Source organism: Vipera ursinii (assembly GCF_947247035.1).
Source record: "Vipera ursinii genome assembly, chromosome: 17".
Classification (NCBI taxonomy): Eukaryota; Metazoa; Chordata; class Lepidosauria; order Squamata; family Viperidae; genus Vipera; species Vipera ursinii.
The window spans coordinates 7,160,818-7,166,817 of NC_139530.1; the positions used below are offsets into that span (position 1 = coordinate 7,160,818).

At 43.1% G+C, this 6,000-nt stretch overlaps 1 long non-coding RNA gene across 1 annotated transcript in view; it reads right to left on the reverse strand.

Annotated features, from left to right (window-relative positions):
* LOC310647961 overlaps nt 1–4,740 on the reverse strand; it is a 57,235-nt gene extending 52,495 nt beyond the window's left edge. The window contains exon 1 of the long non-coding RNA XR_014493993.1: nt 4,392–4,740. This is a non-coding gene — a long non-coding RNA (uncharacterized lncRNA). The remainder of the gene's footprint in view (nt 1–4,391) is intronic.
* Nucleotides 4,741–6,000: the final 1,260 nt, after the last annotated feature.

The window sequence follows — 6,000 nt, forward strand, 5'->3', positions numbered from 1 at the left end:
GGTTGGGGTTAGGGTTACGGTGGGCGCAGTCCACACATGGCACATCCTCTATACGAGATCCTAGTATAAAGAGCCAGTTCCTGTTTAATCATGGCAGGAAATTTCCTAAGGAGATTTCCTTTCAGGATCTCTGCTTCAGCTTGTAGCCCTTCATATTGAAAGGTCCACAGTCACTGTACGGTGCACACCTAGCATCTATCCACAGCTGGATCAAAGATTATAACATCATAGCACATGTTATAAAAGGTGTCCTGGGCTGATTATGGACTGGCCTGGATTGGGTTATTCACAGTGAAACACAGCGAAGTGAAGGCACCCAGTAACATAGCTGTGAAACTCGCTGCATCACTTGCCATTTTGCGACACATCGCAACTTCTTTTTGCCTTGGCAAAGCCTGGGTTAGGGTAGGGTTGGGGTGGGGGTTATAGTGGGTGGGGGTCTGCACATGGTGCATCCGGCCTGTGGGCCAGCAGCTTAAAACTGCTTTAAAGAGCCAGGTCATCTTCCAGCATGGCAGGCAATTTCATCCAGAGGATGAAAATGATGCCCTCCAATAGAGGTAAGATAAAATTTAAAATAAGAGGCATTCTAATACTTCACTTTAGGAGGCAGAATAGTAGAATAGTAATTACTCAACCCTGGATAATAAAACAATTGAGAAGTGCTAAATCAGAAAAAAAAATATTTAAAAAATCCATCAGAGGTGGGAGACACAATTATATGAAATTTGGGTGGATTTTACAGTTTATTACACATGTAATCCCCATCTCTTTACTTACTTTTTATTACATCTTGATTCCCTAGCCATTATGGATGCATGTTATCTATATGTTTATATATACCGGTATGGTTTATATTGTTTGTTAAGCATTGTTCAATTTTTTAAAGAAATGGATGATTCGTTTAATAATTAGTCCAGTCTCCAAGTCCAAATTGGAGCCGGTCGAACGTCGGTGCATCTTAATATTGTAAATGAACTTGTCATGAATAAGGGTTTCTCCCCTCTTCTTCTGTGTTCTGGGGAAAAAAGGCGGTAATGGAAAACAAGAAGTATTTAAGGTGTAAATAGCTTTATTGAGAGGACTAAAGTGCCATCAAACAGCAAGCTGTTCAATACTCTTGCCTATCCATGCATATTTATTGTATGATAAGAAGGTGGATAATGTGTTTAAGATACATATATTAAGGTATGCTCTGTTGCGAGTATGGAAAAAATATAGACATAAGTTAAATTATAAAATACCAATTTGGGCAATACCTAAACATGCAATAGAAAATATAAATGTTGGATTTAAACATGATGTGATTACATACAAAGAAATTTTAAGGATAGAAAGGAATGTATGGCAATTAAAGCCATATAACATTTTAAAAGAAGAAAAGATTGTACAAACTTGGTTTCAGTATGGGATGAAAAGAAGATCAGAAAGTTGGTATTTCAATAACTGATGGAAATTTGGTAAAACAAATTAGAGATCAAGGCCAAGCACATATAAAAAGGATATATAATGCACTGATAGAAATTGACTCAGAAACGGAACTTGTTAAAGATTGTATGATAAAGTGGGCCCAGAACTTTCAGGAGGTTATAACAATGGATACTTAGGAAAAGATTTGGGTTAGAAACGTAAAATTTACACAGGCTCAAAATTTAAGAGAGAATTTTTATAAAATGTTTTATAGGTGGCACTTAGACCCTAAAAACTAGCAAGTATGTATCTGAACTGCCAGCCTAAATGTTGGAGGTGTGGTTGTGAGGATGCAACGTATTATCATATATGATGGACTTGTAAAAAAGTTAAAGCTTTTTGGATTAAAATTTGGTGGAACATGCAGAAGATATTTAAGAAAAAGATAAGGTTTTCTCCACAGTTGTGTTTGTTGGGTATTATTACAGATTTTACTGTTATAGATACTAAATTGATGTTGAATTTAATTACGGCAGCAAGACTTTTAGTAGCGCAATATTGGAAGAAGGAGGAACTGCCTACTATAGAAGACTGGACTTTAAAAGTTTCTAATTTGGTGGAAATGGCAAAGATTTCAGCATATTTGAAAGAACAATCGCAACAGAGATATATTGTGGAATGGAGAAGATGGATCGAATATATTCAGAATAAATATGGGACTAAAAAGTTTCATTTAGCATTTGAATAAGTAGTGGTTTTATACGATGTATTATTAGTTATTAGTTATTTGTTAGTATTATAGTTATGTTTACGGAGAGTTAAAGTGCGATAGAATTTAATGTTTGTTTTTTGTTGTTAGCATATTTTAGCTTAAGTTTGTAAGTTTATACCCTGTATTCAGCTCTGGGAAGTCGGGGAGGGGAGGGGACAGGAGGGTTGGGGGGAAGGGGGGAAATTTAAAAAATGTACTGTAAAACTTTTCAATTAAAAAAAAAAAGAACTCTTGTATTATTTTGTCAAAGCCGCAGTTTGCCATTTTCCAGAACAGTTGCATGCTTAAATCAAAATCTCCTTTTGCCATCTTCAAGAACTGCTGTAGACTAACATCATAGTCTCCTTTTGTCATCTTCAAGAACTTTTGTAGTATTTTGTCAAATTTCTGCCAAAAGCAGAAAAGAATCAAACAGATCCAAATGTAAATTTTGATAGAATTCGAAACGATGCCTTTAGACCCAACTATAAAATCGCAACACGCAAAATGTAAAAATAATATTTTCAAATATGTTTATCATCTGAATTATGTTTCCGAGGAATCCCCAGGGCCGCTGAGCAGAATGTAGTCACCTGCGCTGTAAGAGCAGAGAATTCAAAAGGCCAGCCCTGTTTTATTTTATTTATTTTTTTGTCCTTTTTTCTCCTTTGCCAAAGGGAGCCCCGTTTTCTCTGCCCAGGGGACGGGGGAGCAGCGTCCCACCCCCTCTTTTGGGCATGGGACGTCAAGCTCCTGCTCCAGCATCCCCAAAAAGTCTGGATCAATGAAAGAGCCGGAAAGCAAGGCCGTGTCTCTCTCTTCCCCCTTCGCTTCTTGGGCAGTTTCCTCCCTGGCACGAACCTCGGCCCGCTCGGAAAGGGCCTTGGAGGTCTTCTAGTTCAGCCCCCTGATTGACAGGAGAGCTCTTCAATACCATTTCAGATAAATGATTTTATTCTCTTTATTTTATTTATCTTCTCTTCTCTTCCATTCCATTCCATATTTTCTATTCTGTTCTGTTCTGTTCTATTCTATTCTTTTCTATTCTATTCTATTCTATTCTATTCTATTCTATTCTATTCTATTCTATTCTATTCTATTCTATTCTATTCTATTCTATTCCATTCCATTCCATTCCATCCCATCCCATCCCATCCCATCCTCTTACTGGTGATGCTGGTCTTCTCCTTCTCCTTCCTCTATCCTTCCCAGCTCTGCAGGCTTCCCAGAGAGGGAGGTCACCCCAGCTACTACCTCCAGAGTCCCTCTCTTCCTCCCTCCCGTCTCTTACCTGGAAGGGGTGCTGGAGAAGGAAGCCAGACCTTCATGGAGAACCTCCAGAGGTTCTCCACTCTCGGGCGTGATACACGAGCTGAGGAACAAGAGCAGAGATGCCGAGTATCAGCAGAGCAAAGGAAAAGAACGTTCCTGGGAGCAAAGTCAGAGGGGGAGCCAAATTCACTTAACAACTGTGGCAAGGAAGGTCGTAAAATGGGGCAAAACTCACTGAACAACCATCTTACTTAGCAACAGAAATTTGGGGCTCAGTTGTGGTTGTAAGTCGAGGACTCCCTGTAGAAGGAAACCACGAAAAGATCTGGTTCATCCTAAATATATGACCACAGCATTGGCTTAAGGACTGCTGCATTCACTTAGTGACCGCTGGAGGGTCCATTATGGTCATATGTGGAGGATACTGTATGGTAAAAGTGAGTGGAAATGATAAGTTGGAAGTGTACAAAACTGCCTACAATGAAAAGTGGAAATAGAATTTGGGGTCATCAAGGCTTCCTTCCTTCCTTCCTTCCTTCCTTCCTTCCTTCCTTCCTTCCCTCCTTCCTCCCTCCCTCTTTTCCTCCCTCCCATCTTCCTTCCTTCCTACTTTCCTCCATCTTTCTCATCTTCCTTCCTTCCTTCCTTCCTTCCTTCCTTCCTTCCTTCCTTCTTCCTTCCTTCCTTCTTTCCTTCCTCCCTCCCTCCCTCCCTCCCTCCAGAAGTCATTCCACTGATTGAGAGAATAAGAGGAGACCTGGGAGGTCTTCTGGTCCAACCCCCATCTCAAGCAGGAGAGCCTCCATCACTTGAGACAAATGGCTGTCCAGCCTCTTCCTCAAAGCCTCCAGTGACGGAGCCTCCGTAACTTCTGGTGTCCCACAATAAAGCCCTCCTGAACCCTGGGCCACTTTCCTTGGCCTCCAGAAGGTGGAGGTGCACCACAACGTCTGCTCACCTCCGAGAAGAAAGCCATCCCGATGGTCTTCACCTTTGTGTCCGAGTGCCGCATGTATGCGTTGGCCTCTCGGTACATCATCTTCAGCTGGGCTGAAGATAATGTGAACAAGGTTCTGAAAGATCAAGTACGGAGTGGTCAGACCAGATCTGCTGGTTAGTCAGAAGAATCACTATCTGAATTATGGATAAAGAGATGGAATGAGTTACTCGATTTAGAGACTTTTTATGGCTGCTCACCCCCCTTTTCAACCCTGGGTGTTTCACAACCCTTCAAGAATAAAGAGAGTTTCGAAACACAAACCCAAACCAAGTTAAAAATAAGCAGCTGGATATTGAAAATGCTTCTGGATACTGAATGGGCTACAGAAGTCTGGATCTTGCAACGTTTAGACAAATGAATGCAAATCACTGCAAAGGTTAGTGGCTGTCTGACCCCCCCCCCTTTGATCCCCTTCTCTCTCTTCCTCTCCCCCTCTCCCTCTTTCTTTCTCTCCCTTCCCTCCCTCTCTCTCTCCGTCTTTCTCTCTCTCCCTCTCCTCTCTCACGTCTTTCTTTCTCTCCCCCTCCCTCTCCCTTTCACTCCCTCCCTCTCCCTCCCTCTCCCTCTCCCTCTGTCTCCTTCTCCCCTTCTCCTCCTTCTCTCTCTTCCTCTTACCCCTTCTACTTCCTTTGTTTCTCTCTCTCCCCCTCTCCGCTTGCCTCCCTCTCCCTCTTTCTCTCTTCCTTTCCCCTCTCCCCCTTTTCTTTCTCTCTCTCCCACCCTCCCTTTCCCTCTTTCTCTCTCTCTCCCTCTGTCCATATCTCTCCCCCTCCCTCCCTCTCCCCTCCCTCTCTTCCCCACTTACAGCCAAGCTCTTCTGACTTTGGATGCCTTACCCGACCAGGTGGGTAAGTAATAGAGTTGGTTATTAAGGCTCAAGGTGGTTTGGTTACTTCCACGTTTCCTTGGTCTGCATCACAAAGAAGCATTCTTAACTCCAGGAGAAATAAAGAACGACAACAGAAGCCACAAACACTCGCCCCAAAAGAGGTAGCGGCAGCCACAAAACAAAGGTGTTGGAAAGGCTGCGGGCTCTTCCGAAGAGTGTGTCGCTACACAACAGGGACTGCCTCGCTGGTGAGAGGCAGGCAATGAGAAAATCAGTTTGCAAAACAGCCTGTAGGTTAGAGATCCTGGTTTGCACAGGCTAAGACGAACCTGGGGTAAAAGTAGGCTCTGAGTGTGCACACCGGCCCCAATAACGCCCAACTGACCAGCATTGAGTCTTACGCTTAGCCAGGATTGCAGCAGACGGTATGATGGTGAGGTGGGCTTACATCTCCTCTGATCAAAAAGCTTCGCAGTGAAACCATGATTGGACCAAGCCACGATGGTTGGCAGGGTTGGTGCTTATGGGCCAGTCTGGGGATGGTTGTGGCTGAACTCGGTTACTGTGACTGACAACATTCCATTTTAGTGACCGTTTCAGGTTACAGTCCAACCCTGCTGAAAAAAGGGACGGGGGGCGTTTTCCCCGACAGCCATTGCAGCCTCCCTCTGGTCACGTGACCGGAATTCAGATGCTCGGCAACTGACTTGGATTTATGACCGTCTCAGAGTCGGGCAA